The sequence below is a fragment of the Triticum dicoccoides genome, chromosome 2B (assembly GCF_002162155.2).
Source record: "Triticum dicoccoides isolate Atlit2015 ecotype Zavitan chromosome 2B, WEW_v2.0, whole genome shotgun sequence".
In the NCBI taxonomy this organism is placed as follows: Eukaryota; Viridiplantae; Streptophyta; class Magnoliopsida; order Poales; family Poaceae; genus Triticum; species Triticum dicoccoides.
Window position 1 is genome coordinate 235,110,644 of NC_041383.1, and position 21,943 is coordinate 235,132,586.

Genomic DNA, 21,943 nt, shown 5'->3' on the forward strand with positions numbered 1-21,943 from the left:
TGGTCAACCAAGTATGATGCATGACAAGGCTATCTGATGCTACTCATGGCAAGAGATGAAGCATACAAGAACATCACATGCAAGCAAGTTTAAATGAGGCCGGATACAACATATAACAATTCCGGTAAGTCCTCATATGCAAATTTCTAAATTGGCCCAGATCTGAAAAACATTAAGTTGAAGTTGTTAAACAGCAAGTTAAGATGCACCAAGATGATCTACATGATTTTCTAGTCAAGTTACATATAAGGTTCACTTAATTCGGAGCTACGGCCTAGAAGATATGAGCAAGTAAGTTAAACATGGCATTGATGTAAAATGCATTCAAATATCAAGCACACGTGCTCAAAACAAGGATACAACAAGATAATATGACACTACATGAAATTCTAAGCAAGTTGATCCTATAAACCTCGCTATGCTACCCGCATAGCTGAGGCATTTGCGTCCGGGGATGAATCTGGCTCGCACATTTTCCCTCGCTGTCAAAATTCAGCTTTTTTTACCTCTTTGTCAAACATCTGACCGCCAGTTTCTTTGCACGTTGTGACTTCGGGTCTGAGGGGTATGACATCTGGGCCACCCTGGGGCACGGGCCCAGCCTTGTAGTGTGTGTCGCATGTGTGCTAGGCAGGAAAGGGGTGGGTTGCAGCGGTCGTGATGCACATCAGGCCGTCGAACGTGGGTTGCAGCGGTCGTGGGCGTCAGGGCATTGAACATGGGGTTTGATGGATGAGAGAGAGACGGAGTAAACCGCACCACGCCCAAGTCTCTCTCGCTCGTTCCAACCAAATCAGGGGCCGGCGGCAGCTAACCCTTGCACTATGGAGGTGGCGGAGGCGGCGGCGGTAGAACCTAGCGCTATGGACTCATCAGTGCAGCGGACGGTGATGACAGCCAGTGGATGATGGCACCTCAGGTCCATAAAGCGTTGTCTCCTCTCCATCGACATGACCAGCGCCAAAGGTATGTGTTCCTGTCAACCTCCTATGTCGCCTTCAGTTGCTCCGTACGTTTCAGCCCACGTTCGATGCCTCTCCTCCAGTCACACAACGACCATCACTTTGCCTCTTTCTCTTCCCCATGGAGGCACCTCCCCACGTTCTAGATGCGCCATGACTCTGGATCGGGCGCAAGTCGCCGCAATAGGATAGCAGGTCTGGTGTGGTTTCATGGTGGGTGTTCATGAGCAGGAGGAGGTTGGGGAGGATGCTGCCATCACTGCCTACCACTGCTACTAGTCGTCGTGCCCCATCCCCAACCTAGGTTGCCAGGGGCGGAGCTACAGGGTGGACAGGGTGGGCCGCGGCCCACCCTGAGATTTTGGGCTGGTATATAAAGTACAGGCTATTAGGAGATGGGCCTGGGAAAAAAGAAGCCCAGCAAACAGCCTACGTTGCTCGTCTGCTTTGTCCTGAACGCAGCGACTACTCCGTCTTTGATCTGCCGCCAGCAGAGCCAACCCGCCCGGCCGCCCGGAGCCACCGCCGGACCGCCCTGACGCCAAGCGGCCAGCCAGCCCCCTCGCCGCCCGGCCGGCTGCTACCCGAACTGCCGGAGCCGCCCAATCCGCTCAGGTGCTAAGCCCGTCAGCTTCTTCCGAGAGAGGTATCCCATCCCCTGATCCACCCCAATCCTCCATGGTTGCTCACTTGCTCTGAATATTCGATTTAGAAAAAATTACATCGAATTTGACAAGATTCTTGGTACAAATCTGAATTTGTCCGACGCAGCAGCTTCTCTAGTCCTTCGCGCTCCTTGGGTTCACGGGAGTCGGGAGACTGGACGCGTGCAGCAGCCCCGATTTCAGTTTATCCCGAGACTGAAGTCAGGTAGGCAGGGAATTATTATTTGTAGAACACTACATCAACACATAATATTTGTCAATTATTATGATTGATAGAAAGTAATTTTGTTGCAGAATTATTGAAGAATGAAGAGGACCACGGACATTCAAAAAACGTGCGGTTCGGCTAATAACTTTGTCAATGTTTGTAACACCATATTAATCTATTTATATATGGTATTGGTAATCTCTAGCAACATTCACGTGCTAAATTTGTTGTCAATTTTTTAGGAGGACCACCCTGATTTTAAATCCTAGCTCCGCCACTGTAGGTTGCACATCTTCTGCTTCGCCATCTCTCTCCCCTATCTTTTACCCCTTGATTTCCCTTGTTCTTTGATAATCTGATTTTAGTTTCTTGATTTATGTGTGAAGATTGTATGAAGAATACAAGAGGAAGGACCTTGAGGAAGACTGAAGAACAAGGTGAGCTCTGTGTGTGTGAGAGAGAGAGAGTGTGTGTGTCTCTCTCTAATCTACCGAGAGTTTAGGTGTACATGTGCATACTTAATTACTTTTTAGCTGTTCTATTGCTTTCTTTGTTCTTTCTTTTTTCATAGGGCTAAAATCTTCTCGAGAAAAAAAAAGTGTTCTAGCCGCCTTTCTTTTGTTTATAAGAGTACACCATTCTTGGTTTGATCACTCTTGGATGATTCCTTCTGTTTGCGGAACTCAAATTTTCAGTAGCAAGCACGCAGTTTGGCAAATGATGCAGGCCGATCTGGTTGTTCTATTGGAGATAAAAGTTTGGACAGGTACTGAATATTGTGAATTACATATGCAAATAACAACATGAGGACCAGGGGTGCAAGCGGCGGGCTTCCAAAACTGTCGCCCTACATTTTGCTCGAAAAATCGCATTTATTTGTTTTTTGCAATGTTCGATGGCCTGAATGTACAAAATGAGACAATTCATATCCTTGATTTCATAGGAGGTCACGTGGTTCAGTAGCAAGTATCATTAATCTAGCTACCTCCTCCAAAATGCCATTTTCAATTGATTTTAGTTCTCTTTCCTATTCAGTTTTTAAATTGGTTTCAACTGTCTTTTGGCACTCAAATGCGATTTAGTAACATGTAGCATTTATTTCATTATGTTGACAGTTTATAGCCTCAGCGGGGAGCACATGACATCGATGCCATCACTGAGCTCAAGATGGTGCCTTGCAATGGTGATATCTCTTTTTCTTGTACTGTACATGTTGGGTTTGGACAATGATGGTTGTAATCCATGATTTAATTTTCAAAATAAGAGAAGGAAGCTATGGGTTTGGAGAAGATGATGGTTGCTTAAATTGTTTGTTGTCTTCGTGGTATCATATACTAATACGAAGAATAATCATTCCATGCTTTGATCTTCAAAATAAAATGAGGAACCAATGGGTTGGACAATAATGATGGGGTTTATTTTTTTCTTGGTGTAGATTGCTAATATGAACAATAATAATTAGTGTGACCGGTTTACAGTTATATATATAGCTGAATAGTTAATAGTATTCTCTATACACTGAAATTGAGCTCATAAAATTTTATTTATCATGTGCTTTTTTTGCTACAGATCATTGCAGTTCTCTTCAATACATCAATGTCACTTCCAAAGCGGAGTCCCTCCTAGAGGATAGTCTCTATTATCATAAGGGCGAGTGTCCAACTTGCTCTACATAATACAATGATGCCTTTATTAGTATCTTGTGCGGGTTATCAGAGACAAGAACACAATCTTGGAGTACATGGACATCAACGCTGAAGGTGTCGGCAGCAATGACCTGAGGTCTGCGATTTGACCAGCGTAGCATTCTTGTATTTTCATTTAAACATTCAGGCAAGAATCTGGTCCTGTATATTTAGACATTCTTGTTTCTGTATATGCATACACATAGAAGAGATTAAATATGTGTGAAACATGTCAAAGCATGCATATTTTTACTGGGCTCAAAATATATTTGACCTCTACTCCTTAAAATATCTAGGAGGAATTTTAAATGCCCATTTTGATCATTTTTTTAGTTTAATAAAGATTGTCCCTAATTCTAAGTCAGTATTTAGTTCAATAAATGCCATCCCTATCTTTAGTTTAATAGGTACAATGAGCTTTTAGTTGTTCTCATATTGCTTAGAGTGATTTTATCTTTGTCTTTATGCACACAACTTTTATGATTTCAGTCTCTAGATGAAGCTTTTGTGGCCAGCAATGAAAACTGCTTAAAGATCACAGATTTGAGAAGGCTTGTTCATGCTGGATTGCTAAGGCCTATGCTCCAGGTGATATTTTTAATTTTTTTTTCTTGCAATCTGAAAACATTATCTTCTTAATCTGTTGTAGTTAACACAAAGGATTATTCTGTCTAACATATACTTTGCTTGGGAAGTTAATAAGCCAAGCCTTCAATTTTGTTTTGGTTTTCAGAGCTTTAGCGTCTGAATGCATTCTAGATCGGGGCCCTTGATGTGTGTTTTAATTGTCAGCTTCCTTCTTGGAAGTGCATGCTCCGTTGAGGCATGTACCATTTACAATGATATAAATTGAAAAGCAAGTTCCATGTTTGTATTAAATGTCAACTTTTCAACATTTTCATTTCATTTTATCCTTTTTATGCTCCATTATTCCGGTGGAAATGAAACACACCCCTCCCTGCATCATGTATCATGTTTCTCAAGGTTATCCTGGTCCAATTTGCTTTGTTTGCACATACGTACACAACTTCGGTGGCATGCAAATGCTTACTTATTTGACTTCCTTGGTTAGTGTCTGATTATTTATTTGATAGAACTATGTTCTAAAATAATCATGTATAGGCCTCTGTTTCAAAGAGGCAAACAAATTGTATTTTAAGTGTTGCTTATCTCAAGGTGAATACAAGAATACAACACTGGAGAGGTGTATGCACACAAGAGCTTCTTTGTTCTCTTCTAATTGGCTGCCATGTGCAGCCTGCAGGTCTAAGCTGAATGAAAGCATGGACTTCAACATTTAAGTGATGAGGCAGCTAAGTGTACGTAAGTCAAATTCAACACATTAAGTCTGAGTAGGTATTTTTGGTATTTCTTCTTGTAAAGTTGGTGAATTGCCATTGCAAGAAGGTAATTTTTCGCCTTTTCACATGTTCAAGCATATGTGTGTAGATTAAAAGTTCTGTTCTTTAGAGGTGCCTTTTGAGATACAAGGCATGGTTTATGTAAATTTTAGTTTCCTTCAGTGACATATTAATAGATATGTATGGGTTGTCACCCTACTTTTCAAATCAATTTGTGTATTTGAGATGCCACATTTTTGATTAGTAGTTGTTCAGAGAACTAGATGTTTGCCCAAGATAATATTTGTTATTGTTTAATATTTCTGAATCTCTGCTGGAATTCTAACCCTGCATTAATAGCAAGGTGTGCCGATTGATAAATAGTGTTGTGTTTGGTCCGTGTCTAGCAGTTGGCATATTGACCTATATTTTTCCTATAATAATGTCCATAATTTGCATTCAGCTGATATTAGATTTGGCTAAAAGATAAAGAGACATATATAGGAATGTTGGTTGCAAACTTACCTCTTTCTATTGTGTTGTTGGCTTTTAGGATAGGTTGAGGAGAGTTGCCAATGCACGAAGGTAAAATTTCCCATATTAGGAGGCAATCAGTGCATGACTTAATTTAAGAATATATAGGTGTTCATGCTCATGGTTGTGCTGCCCGTTGGCACTAAAATGTCTAGAACATCATTGACCTACCTATTTGTGCTGTTGAGTCATGTAGCATGTATGTGAATTATTAACGGACTAATGAATTTGTTCATAACAATTGACGTTTCTACCTGGAACTTCTGATTTTAACAAAATGATTGCTCTTTACCCATGATTATTACCATTTGATCGTAAGATAGTTCACATATTCTAATAGGTAATTACATAATTTTAGTTCGCCCATATACCCTGATTGTATATATCAGCAATTACTTTATTTTTGACTACACAAATTGAGCTTTATATTTCCTTTCCGGTGTGCCAAAACCTCATGCACTGCACCATGCTTCAATTGCCTTGGGTTTTCGTTGCTTCTTTTGTGTGTTTGTCCTCAAATTTTGGAAGAGGCGGGCTCAAGTGTGATTGTAGTAACAAATCATTGGTGACCGAGCGGAGTTTGATAGGTTGCAAATGCATGTTCTTTTGAAATTCATAAATAAATTCTGAATGTTACCAACTGCAAGGCAATTGAATACTAATAATTGATGCAGTCTGATGCAGTCTGCTCGGTGTTCTTTTTTGGTAGGAGAGAAAAAATTGGTGTCTTTGACACACTTGGGATTTACGGATCGGTTATGCCATGGTTGGATGTGAATGGGACATTGTACATCCAAATTTTGTTTGGTTGATCAGAATATTTGTCCGTTTGGCTGTCTTAATGCAATCCCATTCGCATAAATTTGGCAAACATCAGCAAAGAATTCAGTGGCAGGGAGTGTTTGCCATAGTGGAAACGAAGCAAAAATTGGACGGAGCTCACAATTTTGCTACTACCTTACTAATAGCTTTGTCAGGTAATTTGGCTACCTATTTGCATGTTTCTTTTCTGCTGTAGCAATGTCTATTTTAATTTAGAAAATAGAAACATGAAGTGTGATTTAAGCATCTCAATAGCAAATGTTGTTAGCATGAACGTAATGTGTACTGTACCTACTGACAAATAGCAGTCTAATTCTTCCAAAGCAGTGGATGTCAATGGAGACTTGAGTTGCCCGGTTTTACTTCACGAAGCCATTTGCTGGTATTTTTTTTAAAGTTGGTTGCACACCTTATCGACGGGAGGGAGGCAAGGAGAGAGATGGACAGGGAGAGAGAGACGGAGAGAGAGAGACGGACAGGGAGAGATAGAGAGGGAGAGAGAGAGGGAGGGAGGGAGGGAGAGGGAGAGAGAGAGAGAGAGAGGGAGGGAGAGAGGGAGAGAGAGAGGGAGAGAGATTACATGACCTGGAAGCGATTACATGTTCCTTTGTTTAAAATCATGGGAACCTGGATCCATTCAAGCCTATCTTGGTGAAGCGCAGCACAAGTTATTCAGGTGTTAAAAAACTATAGCTATTTTAAACAAATACTAAATTTCAAAGATATATTCAGGAAACTAAACAAGTTGTTGAGGGAACTGCTGCTACAACCGTTGAAGATGCAAATAATGTTCTATGTGACCAAGCTAAACGCAAAAGGTATAGACTCGTACTCTGTTACATTTAACCAGTTTCATATAAGATGTGTGTCTGTGTGTGTGCTACTGAACTTGGTGCGACAACTATTGTTTGTACATGGGAAAGAATGCTTCTTCTTCTCCTTCACTAATGCATGCTATTTGACCAGTCTTTCTTTTTTCATCACTAATGCGTGCAAGTTGATTAACTATATAATGAAACGAACTTCTACTTTCAGGGTCCAGTAGGTGTTCTGTTTGCTGTTCATTAATTATCTGGTTTGTTTGCTGTTACATGTACAAGCAATGCTTACTGCTCCTTACTGACCATTCAAGATAAATAGCCTTTTTCTGCTTTTCATTGATACGTACAAGCTAATTAACCAACCAATAAAATGAGTTGTGTTTTCAAATTTAGTAGGTCTTCTGTTTGTTTATGTTGTCCTCTATTTGCTGTTGCGAACCCTTATGTCCTTGTTCTTTTTATTCCATCATATGCATCTAGGTTGTTTGCACTGAAAATCAAAGTACCCACATGACTGTTACTTTTGCTAATGAATGCATCTTAGGATTAATATTGGTGCCAAGGCCACCAGCTCTGCAAAGAAAGCAAGGCAGTAGCTCTTCCATGCCCTAGGTTGGGTGGGTACATACGGTATGGCCATCACTACCTGAGTTCCATTCTTCGTACAATCACAATAGATCAAGTTTCAAAACGAACTAATTATAGTCCATCTTCCTTCTTCAGGGTATTTTTGTGTGTTCCACTTGCTTCTCAAGCTCGATCTGCCGCTAGGAGGTTGTGTTGCTGAAGGGAGCTTCTTCACTATATCACATCGCAGCAGTGGTCTAGCCATCCAGTCTCAAGATCGTACCTTGGCACACTCTTGGGCATGCACCTGATGTATTTTGTGCATGTTTGCAAGGCAAGACTTTGACACTTGAAGAATTACGTCAAGCCAATGTCAATACCAATCCCCTTATTTACATCCCTGAACAAATGGACTCTTATGCGTTGTAGATATCATCGTTGGCCCAACGGGCGATGAGATATTCATCGCTGCATACCTTACTCACGTAAGCTAAATGACCAAAGCTTTCTATATGATGGACCTCTGCCTATGTAGCTTTGTTTCATAAAAGCAATGTAAATAAGCTATCATGAACTGATATCATACCTTTCTTATATATGCTATGTATGGACTTCATATCTAAATATCCATTTCGTTGTAGTTCAATCGGAGTCTAAATATTCTTACGTGCATGGTTTGAATGCTTGGTTTGCTAACCAATAGTAAGTACTCATTATTTCGATATGTGTCTGAGTTTTCCTATCACCATTCCTACAATATTTGGCTTGCTCTCGTCCTTTGCGCAATTGGCACAATGTGTCATCTAGTTTCATATAGAGCATGATGAAAACGGAGCAACGGTTCAACACATACATTCAAAACAAGATATAACAACAATCTGCCCAAAACAACAAGTAGGCACTTTGCAATCATCAAAACAATGCTACAGGAAATATATGAACTCAAGCTTGATATGCACTTAAAGTACAGATAACATGCTTCAAATATCATTAAGGTTCATGTTAATAGCCATCAAGATTAATCCAAGATGATCAATGCAAAAAGCAACTTAATAACACAGATTATGACTTAGTGAAAAACAGGGCATATGCATGAGCAGAGTTAATATGATGACATGTTGGTGGCAATAAACAAAGATGTTACAGTAACTATACATAGAAACCAAGGGAATAGTATCAAAGTAAACATAACAAAGAGGAAATAACATGAATACATCATATGCATATGGCTCATGGATTAGTGGGAACCATCAAGACGAGTTTGAATGTTGTAACAATTTCAGCAAGTCTAAAATAGCAATGTCATCATAGCATGTGTGCAAGCTTAGAACAGAGGTCATATGAAGTCCAAAATTATCAACCATGGCATGTGAACAGTTTACCCAGAGCATACTTCAAATCATGTAATTGGAGCATATCGAAAAGAGGCATATATTAACTAATATCAAGCTCACAACATGGCATCATGAAGCTAACAGAAAACTGGAACATCATTTAGGCATGTTCATGGCAATGAAAACATATGCTACAAGACATACATATGGCATAAAAAGGCATGGAATGATAGAGCATAACATGGACACTAAAACATGTCAGCTAGGCATCTCCATATTATGCATGGACTTGATGGTAGCATCAAGCAAACATAGCAACATGATATAACAGTTTTCAGACTTGACAGAACAATAACAGCAAGTAGCCCACTTCACAAGCTTTTTGCACTCACCACCGGGCATATCAAAATACATGGATTGCACCAATTCAAATATGGCATAATTATTCTCCTAAAACATCTTGACATGATGCTCAAAAGAAAATCACACATAAAGATATAAAAATGACAAAATGACAAGTTATAACAGTTTTCAGCACTTAACATCAGCAAGCACTTCCGCAACAGGGATTAACATGTCAAGACTCACCCTAATATGAATTAAAAGCACACCGACATGTACAGCACTATGAGCTGAACAATTGAATCTCAAGATCATCACCATAGGATCAACAAGTACAATGTTACAACACTCACAAGATGCATACATGATGTTAACAGATAGCAGATTTCAGCAGTTTATATCACTTAGCAGTTTTGCAACGAATATTAGGCATGAATATCAACAGTAATATGCATGCAAGCTACTCCATCTTGTAGAGAATCAAGAGATGAATAAAATTACATATCATACATGCAAAACGGAGCAATATGAACAAAGTTATAGCAGGTCAAACATGCACACATAATACTGAAAATCTGGGACTTGGCAGAAAATCACCAAGTCCAAACTGAGCGCTGAATAGCCTAAACGACGAACGTCCGTGGAATAGATGGGTTGCTCACCATGGGCCTCTTGGGCCGGCAGATCTGGGCTGGGGCGAGGCCGGCTGGGCTTGCGAGCCCACACGTTCGCTCCTCCTCGATCCCTCCTGGATCGAGGGGAGGCAGGGCGGCGGCGCGACGCCGGCGAGCCGGGGCGGCGCTCCATCGAGCGGGACGGCCGGTGGAAGGCGGGGATGAGTGGATCCGGGCATGGGATCCCCAGATCCAATGACGGCAGGGTCGGGCGGCGAAGCGGTGGCGTGGGCGCACGGGCGGCGGAGGTCAGCGGGGTGACGGCGGCGAGATTCCGGCGAAGGGCAGCGAGGCGGTGGGGTCCTGGAAAGGAAGGGCGCGACACGGGGGCGCTCGGGCGCGGGCTGCCTTTGGCTGCGGCAATGGTGGCTTGGGCACGGGCGAGCCCCGGATGGGCTCGGCGGGCCACGGCGCGGGAGTGGAGGCTGGAGGGTGATGTGGCGGCGCTCGACTGGCCAAAGGCGGCGGCGCGGACTTGTCCGGCAGCAGGGTGGACATGTCCGGCGGCAGGAGGAGAGGAGGCTAGGGTTTCGCTCACAAATTGTGGAAGGGAAAGCTTATTTATAGGTAGAGGGAGCTAGGAGAGGGCTATTGGGGTGCGGTTTTCGCCTAGACAATCTAATCCACCGTCTAAGAGCATGGAGGGGGCTTGGGTGGGCTCTGTGGAGGGGTGTTGGACTGTAAAGAGAAGGAGGGCTTCGGTTAACGAGGTTAACCGTTGGGGTATCAAACGACCTCCAAATGGAACGAAATTTGACAGGCGGCCTACCGGTGATGTACCAAAGCCACTCGACAAATCTTGGACCATTCCAAGAATATTTTTCTCCCGCTCATGAAACGAGGTCTGGAGGGTGCGGCGGGTGCATGTGAGTGTGTCGGATGCCGAAACGGACAACAGAAAGAACTGGGAAACCCGGACGGATGCAAGTTATGAAAAACATGCAAATGAAATGCACATGATTACATGGCAAAGTGCAACACGCAAGCGAATGACATGGCAACGACGACGAATAACTAGAAGACACCTGGCGCATCGGTCTCGGGGCGTTACAGCTCGGGACGGTGTGGTCAACGTGGTCAACAAACGAGAATCATCGGAAGATGACTGTACGTGAGAGGCTGACAATGGGGATGCACCACGCCCATGGATGCATGCATGCAACTTCATCCTTTTTACCCTGAATAATAATGTTTTCTCCCCCTGATAGCTGGGACCCACCAGCTACATATTTGCACGCAAGGAAGTGTGTCCTTATTACGAGCAAAAAAATGATTCCCCCCTGACAGCTGGGACCCAGCAGCTATATCTTCACACGCAAGGAAGTGCGTCCTTATCCTCCCTGACAGTTGGGACCCACCCAGTCGAAGCGTACGTAGCGTTGTCTGTCTTTTCGCGAATGTGTACGTACATACTGGTCGATCAGTCGCTCTGCAACGATGAACCGTGTCCGAGTAAGTAGCGGCACATGTCATAGTAGAGCCCCCCACGTAGCAGTTCAGGTTGTCCCCTCTAAACCGTGTACACGTACATACAGCCACACGCCAAAAAATACGGCCATGTACGTATGAGCGGCGTCTCAAAACACGTACTCACGCATACGGACGGCCAGTGCTCGTGTACATGGAGAGGCAAGGAATGGCAACGACGTTGTCCTGTTCATCGGTAGCTAACCAGCTGGGTTGAAACGGAGGAAACAGCGTCGTGTTCACCGAGAGACTAGTGAACTGGGTCGAAACGTGTCCTGTTCATCGGGAGGCAACAGACTGGGTGGGAATGGGTCATGTTCAATGGGAGTCAACTAGCTTGGATGGAACAGCCGGAACGAGGTCTAGCATACCGCAAAATGGGGGAAAACGGTGAAAGGATCGATATGGTTGACTAGAGGGGGGGTGAATAGGCAACTAACAATTTTAAGCTTTTCTTTACCAAATTAAACTTTGCAACAAAATAGGTTGTCTAGATGTGCAACTAAGTGAGCAACCTATATGATGCAATGACAACTAGCACAAATGCAAGCAATGGATGTAACACAAGAAGACTTGCAAAAGTAAAGGCACGAAATAACCAAGAGTGGAGCCGGTGGAGACGAGGATGTGTTACCGGAGTTCCTTCCTTTTAAAGGGAAGTACGTCTCCGTTAGAGCGGTGTGGAGGCACAATGCTCCCCAAGAAGCCACTAGGGCCACCGTATTCTCCTCACGCCCTCACACAATGCGAGATGCCGTGATTCCACTATTGGTGCCCTTGAAGGCGGCGACCGAACCTTTACAAACAAGGTTGGGGCAATCTCCACAACAATCGGAGGCTCCCAACGAAACCACGAAGCTTCACCACAATGGAATATGGCTTCCAGGTGACCTCAACCATCTAGGGTGCTCAAGCACCCAAGAGTAACAAAATCCACACTAGAAAGTATGGGGGAAGTAAATATCCTTTGGTGGAAGTGTAGATCTAGGTCTCCTCCTTCAAACCCTAGCAAATCAACAAGTTTGAGTGGCTAGAGAGAGAGATCGGGCAAGAGAGCTTGAGAGCATCAGTGGTGGAGTGAGAGAGGTAAAAGGTGGGTGTGGTAGGTGGAAGAACCACCTTATATAGCAGCCCACATAAATCCAACCGTTACTGCGTTTTCAGTACTGCAGCGGTACAACCGCTCCTTGTCCCGGTACAACCGGGACTCACGATGTAGCTGCAGAACCCTACCAGGCAGTACAACCGGGCCAACGGGTGGTAGTACCGGTCATTAGCAAATAACCGGACCAACCGCCCAGCCACCGCACAACTACCGCACCGAAACAGAACGGAGTCACCCTTGAGGGCGGTAGTTGGGCGGTGCAACCGCCTGGCCTTGAGCGCTTGAGCGGCTAAGGTACGAGCGGAAGAACCGCTCGGACCTCCGGTTGTACCGGTTGAAAAGGAACAACCGGACCAACCGGGCCACCACCGCCCAGCCACCGCATCAAAACAGAAGCCTGACCGGTACATGGGCGGTGCATGGCCGGAACAACCGCTGCTGGTCTTTGCAGAGACAGGTGGCGGTACCACCGCCCGGAGGCAGCGGTACCACCGCTCGACAAAGTTAGAGAAGCGTCAAGAACCAGCGGTCCGAGCGGTACAACCGCTGGGAACACCCAGCAAAGATTAGATTAAAATGGAGTCACTCTCTCGACAAAATAGGGGTGATGGAGGTGTACGTGAATGGAATCCCCTATTCTTTCCACCGTGGATTCCCTCTTGATAGTACGGGATCCCTACGACCAAAGAGATAAAAAGCATAGATGATCCCGTCTTCAATCGATTCCTTCGAGAGAGAGCCACAAACCGATGAAAGCCTAATCATTGAGAACCTGAAACATTTAGCACAGGATTAGACCAACAAAGGATTGTCATCATCATCCAAAACATAAGGAAGGGAAATGCCCTTTCAATCTCCCCCTTTTTGGTGGATGATGACAACAACACGATATCAGATAGAAGTCTATAGAATCTAGCAAGAGCTCCCCCTCGATGAGAGCCCCAGGACGAGACTCCCCCTAGATTTTATAGGCTAGTCACATAAAGCATATAACATGAAGGTAGCCAACACAATGAAACAAGAGCAACACAACCAATAAAGACCAACAAGCATAAAGATAAGATAGCAGGAGTGGCACAAAATCCACACAAAGCAAACGAGAACGACCAAAGTTCAACTGGAGACCACAGACAAGTTCAACACGACACACACACTACGCAACCACCCATGAAACTCCTGAGTCCTATCACACTCTCTCCCCCTTTGGCATCAGGACACCAAAAAGGACGAGAGCGAAACTATCGCCCCAGGCTCAGCCGTCCTCCTCTGACTCCTTGGTAGCATCTGGATCCTCATCATTGTCAGAATCTTCATCATTATCAGAAACTTCATCATCATCCCGATCTGAGTCCTCCATGATAGCATCAGCAGTAGGAACGGTGGTGGAGGGCTGAGGAGGGGCTTCATCATCAGTCCAGGTGTTGTGGGAAGATATCCAACGCTCCTCCGGAGTGATGCTCTTCTCAGAACCACTCTGAACCGACATGCTGAGGTGCCTCATCATAGCAATTTGGCGACGCCGCGCAAGCTTCTCATTGACATGTGCCTCATACATCCTCTTCTGGATGTCAGACTGAAGGCAGAAAGTCTTCTTCACCTTGGCAGCGAGCTTGTCCACCCACGAGGGCTTGGTCCCTGGTTCCAACTCAAAATCCTCATCATCAGAAGTGGCATAGACATCCTTAGGAGCATCAGCAGGGAAACGTGGCTCGGCGTGCTTCTTCTTCTTAAGGAGCTTGACTTCATGAATGGTAAGATTGTCAGGAGAGGTGAGGGGCTCTCCAGGACGGCGAACTTCCCACACGGAGTTCAGAAAGCACATGACAAACGGAGCATAAATGGGGACCTTCCTGAAGATGACCATGTTGTACATCTCGTGCCACAGCCAGTTGGACACATCAAACGTCTCCCCAGATCCCACCTTGGTCTTCATAGCAACCATCAAGTCAACAAGATAGCCATGGATTTCATCTTGATTCCCCACTTTGGGCAGAAGCACGTTGCGAAAAACACGATGCATAATGTCATATACCTTCACCAAATCCTTAGATTCACCAATAATACCACGGCCCCGAATGTACAGAGGGGCATGTTGGGTTTCGTAGTAATTTCAAAAAATTTCCTACGCACACGCAAGATCATGTGATGCATAGCAACGAGGGGAAGAGTGTTGTCTACGTACCCAACGCAGACCGACTGCGGAAGCGATGACACGATGTAGAGGAAGTAGTCGTACGTCTTCACGATCCAACCGATCAAGCACCGAAACTACGGCACCTCCGAGTTCGAGCACACGTTCAGCTCGATGACGATCCCCGGACTCCGATCCAGCAAAGTGTCGTGGAAGAGTTCTGTCAGCACGACGGCGTGGTGACGATCTTGATGAACTACAGCAGCAGGGCTTCGCCTAAACTCCGCTACAGTATTATCGAGGAATATGGTGGCAGGGGGCACCGCGCACGGCTAAGGAATAGATCACGTGGATCAACTTGTGTCTTTCTGGGGTGCCTCTGCCTCAGTATATAAAGGAGCCAAGGGGGAGGGGGGGCGCCGGCCAGGGAGAGGGCGCAGGAGGAGTCCTACTCCTTCCGGGAGTAGGACTCCCCCCCCCCAATCCTATTCCAACTAGGATTCCCAAGGGGGAAAGAGGGAGAGGGGTGGCCGGCCACCTCTCCTAGTCCTAATAGGACTAGGGGAGGGGGGAGGTGCGCAGCCCCCTTGGGCTGCCCCTTTCTCCTTTCCACTAAGGCCCATGAAGGCCCATATGGCTCCCGGGGGGTTCCGGTAACCTCCCGGTAACCCGGTAAAATCCTGATTTCACCCGGAACACTTCCGATGTCCAAACATAGGCTTCCAATATATCAATCTTTACGTCTCGACCATTTCGAGACTCCTCGTCATGTCCGTGATCACATCCGGGACTCCGAACAACCTTCGGTACATCAAAATGCATAAACTCATAATGTAACTGTCATCGTAACCTTAAGCGTGCGGACCCTACGAGTTCGAGAACAATGTAGACATGACCGAGACATGTCTCCGGTCAATAACCAATAGCGGGACCTGGATGCCCATATTGGCTCCTACATATTCTACGAAGATCTTTATCGGTCAGACTGCATAACAACATACGTTGTTCCCTTTGTCATCGGTATGTTACTTGCCCGAGATTCGATCGTCGGTATCCAATACCTAGTTCAATCTCGTTACCGGCAAGTCTCTTTACTCGTTCCGTAATACATCATCTCACAACTAATCATATTAGTTGTAATGCTTGCAAGGCTTATGTGATGTGTATTACCGAGCGGGCCCAGAGATACCTCTCCGACAATCGGAGTGACAAATCCTAATCTCGAAATACGCCAACCCAACATCTACCTTTGGAGACACCTGTAATGCTCCTTTATAATCACCCAGTTACGTTGTGATGTTTGGTAGCACCCAAAGTGTTCCTCCGGTAAACGGGAGTTGCATAATCTCATAGTCATAGGAACATGTATAAGTCATGAAGAAAGCTATAGCAACATATTAAACGATCGGGTGCTCAGCTAATGGAATGGGTCATGTCAATCAGATCATTCAACTAATGATGTGACCTCGTTAATCAAATAACAACTCTTTGTCCATGGTTAGGAAACATAACCATCTTTGATTAACGAGCTAGTTAAGTAGAGGCATACTAGTGACACTCTGTTTGTCTATGTATTCACACATGTATTATGTTTCCGGTTAATACAATTCTAGCATGAATAATAAACATTTATCATGATTATAAGGAAATAAATAATAACTTTATTATTGCCTCTAGGGCATATTTCCTTCAGTCTCCCACTTGCACTAGAGTCAATAATCTAGATTACACTGTAATGATTCTAACACCCATTGAGCCTTGGTGCTGATCATGTTTTGCTCGTGGAAGAGGCTTAGTCAACGGGTCTGCAACATTCAGATCCGTATGTATCTTGCAAATCTCTATGTCTCCCACCTAGACTAGATCCTGAATGGAGTTGAAGCGTCTCTTGATGTGTTTGGTCCTTTTGTGAAATCTGGATTCCTTTGCCAAGGCAATTGCACCAGTATTGTCACAAAAGATTTTCATTGGACCCGATGCATTAGGTATGACACACAGATCGGATATGAACTCCTTCATCTAGACTCCTTCGTTCGCTGCTTCCGAAGCAGCTATGTACTCCGCTTCACATGTAGATCCCGCTACGACGCTTTGTTTAGAACTGCACCAACTGACAGCTCCACCGTTTAATGTAAACACGTATCCGGTTTGCGATTTAGAATCGTCCGGATTAGTGTCAAAGCTTGCATCAACGTAACCTTTTACGGTGAGCTCTTTGTCACCTCCATATACAAGAAACATATCCTTAGTCCTTTTCAGGTATTTCAGGATGTTCTTGACCGCTGTCCAGTGATCCACTCCTGGATTACTTTGGTACCTCCCTGCTAAACTTATAGCAAGGCACACATCAGGTCTGGTACACAGCATTGCATACATGATAGATCCTATGGCTGATGCATAGGGAACATCTTTCATATTCTCTCTACCTTCTGCAGTGGTCGGGCATTGAGTCTTACTCAACTTTACACCTTGTAACACAGGCAAGAACCCTTTCTTTGCTTGATCCATTTTGAACTTCTTCAAAATTTTGTCAAGGTATGTGCTTTGTGAAAGTCCAATTAAGCGTCTTGATCTATCTCTATAGATCTTAATGCCTAATATGTAAGCAGCTTCACCGAGGTCTTTCATTGAAAAACTTTTATTCAAGTATCCCTTTATGCTATCCAGAAATTCTATATCATTTCCAATCAGCAATATGTCATCCACATATAATATCAGAAATGCTACAGAGCTCCCACTCACTTTCTTGTAAATACAGGCTTCTCTGAAAGTCTGTATAAAACCAAATGCTTTGATCACACTATCAAAACGTTTATTCCAACTCCGAGAGGCTTGCACCAGTCCATAAATGGATCGCTGGAGCTTGCACACTTTGTTAGTTTCCTTTGGATCGACAAAACCTTCCGGTTGCATCATATACAACTCTTCTTCCAGAAATCCATTCAGGAATGCAGTTTTGACATCCATCTGCCAAATTTCATAATCATAAAATGCGGCAATCGCTAACATGATTCGGACGGACTTAAGCATCACTACGGGTGAGAAGGTCTCATCGTAGTCAATCCCTTGAACTTGCCGAAAACCTTTTGCGACAAGTCGAGCTTTGTAGACAATAACATTACCATCAGCGTCAGTCTTCTTCTTAAAGATCCATTTATTTTCAATTGCTTGCCGATCATCGGGCAAGTCAACCAAAGTCCATACTTTGTTCTCATACATGGATCCCATCTTAGATTTCATGGCTTCAAGCCACTTTGCGGAATCTGGGCTCACCATCGCTTCTTCATAGTTCGTAGGTTCATCATGATCTAGTAGCATGACTTGCAGAACAGGATTACCGTACCACTCTGGTGCGGATCTTACTCTGGTTGATCTACGAGGTTCAGCAGTATCTTGATCTGAAGTTTCATGATCATTATCATTGGCTTCCTCACTAACTGGTGTAGGTGTCACTGAAACAGTTTTCTATGATGTACTACTTTCCAGTAAGGGAGCAGGTACAGTTACCTCATCAAGTTCTACTTTCCTCCCACTCACTTCTTTCGAGAGAAACTCCTTCTCTAGAAAGGATCCATTCTTGGCAACGAATGTCTTGCCTTCGGATCTGTGATAGAAGGTGTACCCAACAGTTTCCTTTGGGTATCCTATGAAGACACATTTCTCCGATTTGGGTTCGAGCTTATCAGGTTGAAGCTTTTTCACATAAGCATCGCAGCCCCAAACTTTAAGAAACGATAACTTTGGTTTCTTGCCAAACCACAGTTCATAAGGCGTCGTCTCAACGGATTTTGATGGTGCCCTATTTAACGTGAATGCGGCCGTCTCTAGAGCATAACCCCAAAACGATAGCGGTAAATCAGTAAGAGACATCATAGATCGCACCATATCTAGTAAAGTACGATTACGATGTTCGGACACACCATTACGCTGTGGTGTTCCAGGTGGCGTGAGTTGCGAAACTATTCCACAATTTTTCAAATGTACACCAAACTCGTAACTCAAATATTCTCCTCCACGATCAGATCGTAGAAACTTTATTTTCTTGTTACGATGATTTTCAACTTCACTCTGAAATTCTTTGAACTTTTCAAATGTTTCAGACTTATGTTTCATTAAGTAGATATACCCATATCTGCTTAAATCATCTGTGAAGGTGAGAAAATAACGATATCCGCCACGAGCCTCAATATTCATCGGACCACATACATCGGTATGTATGATTTCCAACAAATCTGTTGCTCTCTCCATAGTACCGGAGAACGGTGTTTTAGTCATCTTGCCCATGAGGCACGGTTCGCAAGTACCAAGTGATTCATAATCAAGTGGTTCCAAAAGTCCATCAGTATGGAGTTTCTTCATGCGCTTTATACCGATATGACCTAAACGACAGTGCCACAAATAAGTTGCACTTTCATTATCAACTCTGCATATTTTGGCTTCAACATTATGAATATGTGTATTACTACTATCGAGATTCAATAAGAATAGACCACTCTTCAAGGGTGCATGACCATAAAAGATATTACTCATATAAATAGAACAACCATTATTCTCTGATTTAAATGAATAACCGTCTCGCATTAAACAAGATCCAGATATAATGTTCATGCTCAACGCTGGCACCAAATAACAATTATTTAGGTCTAATATTAATCCCGAAGGTAGATGTAGAGGTAGCGTGCCGACCGTGATCACATCGACTTTGGAACCGTTTCCCACGCGCATCGTCACCTCGTCCTTTTCCAGTGCCCGCTTATTCCGTAGTCCCTGTTTTGAGTTGCAAATATTAGCAACAGAACCAGTATCAAATACCCAGGTGCTACTACGAGCTCTAGTAAGGTACACATCAATAACATGTATATCACATATACCTTTGTTCACCTTGCCATCCTTCTTATCCGCCAAATACTTGGGGCAGTTCCGCTTCCAGTGACCAGTCTGCTTGCAGTAGAAGCACTCAGTTTCAGGCTTAGGTCCAGACTTGGGTTTCTTCTCCTGAGCAGCAACTTGCTTGCCGTTCTTCTTGAATTTCCCCTTCTTCTTCCCTTTGCCCTTTTTCTTGAAACTAGTGGTTTTGTTAACCATCAACACTTGATGCTCCTTTTTGATTTCTACCTCCGCAGCTTTCAGCATTGCGAAGAGCTCGGGAATAGTCTTGTTCATCCCTTGCATATTATAGTTCATCACGAAGCTCTTGTAGCTTGGTGGCAGTGATTGGAGAATTCTGTCAATGACGCAATCATCCGGAAGATTAACTCCCAATTGAATCAAGTGATTATTATACCCAGACATTTTGAGTATATGCTCACTAACAGAACTGTTCTCCTCCATCTTGCAGCTATAGAACTTATTGGAGACTTCATATCTCTCAATTCGGGCATTTGCTTGAAATATTAACTTCAACTCCTGGAACATCTCATATGCTCCATGACGTTCAAAACGTCGTTGAAGTCCCGATTCTAAGCCGTAAAGCATGGCACACTGAACTATCGAGTAGTCATCAGCTTTGCTCTGCCAGACGTTCATAAGATCTGGTGTTGCTCCAGCAGCAGGCCTGGCACCCAGCGGTGCTTCCAGGACGTAATTCTTCTGTGCAGCAATGAGGATAATCCTCAAGTTACGGACCCAGTCCGTGTAATTGCTACCATCATCTTTCAACTTTGCTTTCTCAAGGAACGGATTAAAATTCAACGGAACAACAGCACGAGCCATCTATCTACAATCAACATAAACAAGCAAGATACTATCAGGTACTAAGTTCATGATAAATTTAAGCATCATGCCTTGACCATATCACATCACAACATGCCCTGCAAAAACAAGTTAGACGTCCTCTACTTTGTTGCAACAAGTTTTACGTGGCTGCTACGGGCTTAAGTAAGAACCAATCTCACCTACGCATCAAAACCACAACGATAGTTTGTCAAATAGACTCCGTTTTAACCTTCGCAAGGACCGGGCGTAGCCATACTTGGTTCAACTAAAGTTGGAGAGACAGTCGCCCGCAAGCCATCTATGTGCAAAGCACGTCGAGGGAACCGGTCTCGCGTAAGCGTACGCGTAAGGTTGGTCCGGGTCGTCTCGTCCAACAATACCGCCGAACCAAAGTATGACATGCTGGTAGGCAGTATGACTTGTATCGTCCACAACTCACTTGTGTTCTACTCGTGCATATAACATCAACATAAATAACCTAGGCTCGGATGCCACTGTTGGGTTTCGTAGTAATTTCAAAAAAATTCCTACGCACACGCAAGATCATGTGATGCATAGCAACGAGGGGGAGAGTGTTGTCTACGTACCCAATGCAGACCGACTGCGGAAGCGACGACACGATGTAGAGGAAGTAGTCGTACGTCTTCACGATCCAACCAATCAAGCACTGAAACTACGGCACCTCCGAGTTCGAGCACACGTTCAGCTCGATGACGATCCCCGGACTCCGATCTAGCAAAGTGTCGGGGAAGAGTTCCGTCAGCACGACGGCGTGGTGACGATCTTGATGAACTACAGCAGCAGGGCTTCGCCTAAACTCCGCTACAGTATTATCGAGGAATATGGTGGCAGGGGGCACCGCACACGGCTAAGGAATAGATCACGTGGATCAACTTGTCTCTTTTTGGGGTGCCTCTGCCTCAGTATATAAAGGAGCCAAGGGGGAGGGGGGGCGCCGGCCAGGGAGAGGGCGCAGGAGGAGTCCTACTCCTTCCGGGAGTAGGACTCCCCCCCCCCCCCAATCCTATTCCAACTAGGATTCCCAAGGGGGAAAGAGGGAGAGGGGTGGCCGGCCACCTCTCCTAGTCCTAATAGGACTAGGGGAGGGGGGAGGTGCGCAGCCCCCTTGGGCTGCCCCTTTCTCCTTTCCACTAAGGCCCATGAAGGCCCATATGGCTCCCGGGGGGTTCCGGTAACCTCCCGGTAACCCGGTAAAATCCTGATTTCACCCGGAACACTTCCGATGTCCAAACATAGGCTTCCAATATATCAATCTTTACGTCTCGACCATTTCGAGACTCCTCGTCGTGTCCGTGATCACATCCGGGACTCCGAACAACCTTCGGTACATCAAAATGCATAAACTCATAATGTAACTGTCATCGTAACCTTAAGCGTGCGGACCCTACGAGTTCGAGAACAATGTAGACATGACCGAGACATGTCTCCGGTCAATAACCAATAGCGGGACCTGGATGCCCATTTGGCTCCTACATATTCTACGAAGATCTTTATCGGTCAGACCGCATAACAACATACGTTGTTCCCTTTGTCATCAGTATGTTACTTGC

General features: G+C 44.5%; 1 long non-coding RNA gene across 9 annotated transcripts; it reads left to right on the forward strand.

Moving 5' to 3' along the window:
• The first annotated feature begins 771 nt into the window (after positions 1–771).
• On the forward strand, positions 772–8,220 carry LOC119363276. Of its 9 annotated transcripts, none has more exons than XR_005173885.1 (13): positions 772–1,608; positions 1,737–1,832; positions 1,922–1,990; positions 2,078–2,118; positions 2,222–2,272; positions 2,531–2,601; positions 2,951–3,018; positions 3,405–3,617; positions 4,010–4,108; positions 4,778–6,371; positions 6,949–7,034; positions 7,582–7,667; positions 7,761–8,220. It is a non-coding gene; the product is annotated as an uncharacterized LOC119363276 (long non-coding RNA). The 9 variants fall into 9 exon arrangements; XR_005173882.1 differs by having other exon boundaries at positions 1,922–1,962; XR_005173886.1 differs by lacking the exon at positions 2,531–2,601 and having other exon boundaries at positions 1,922–1,962; positions 4,778–4,843; positions 6,069–6,371.
• The last annotated feature ends 13,723 nt before the right edge of the window (positions 8,221–21,943 follow it).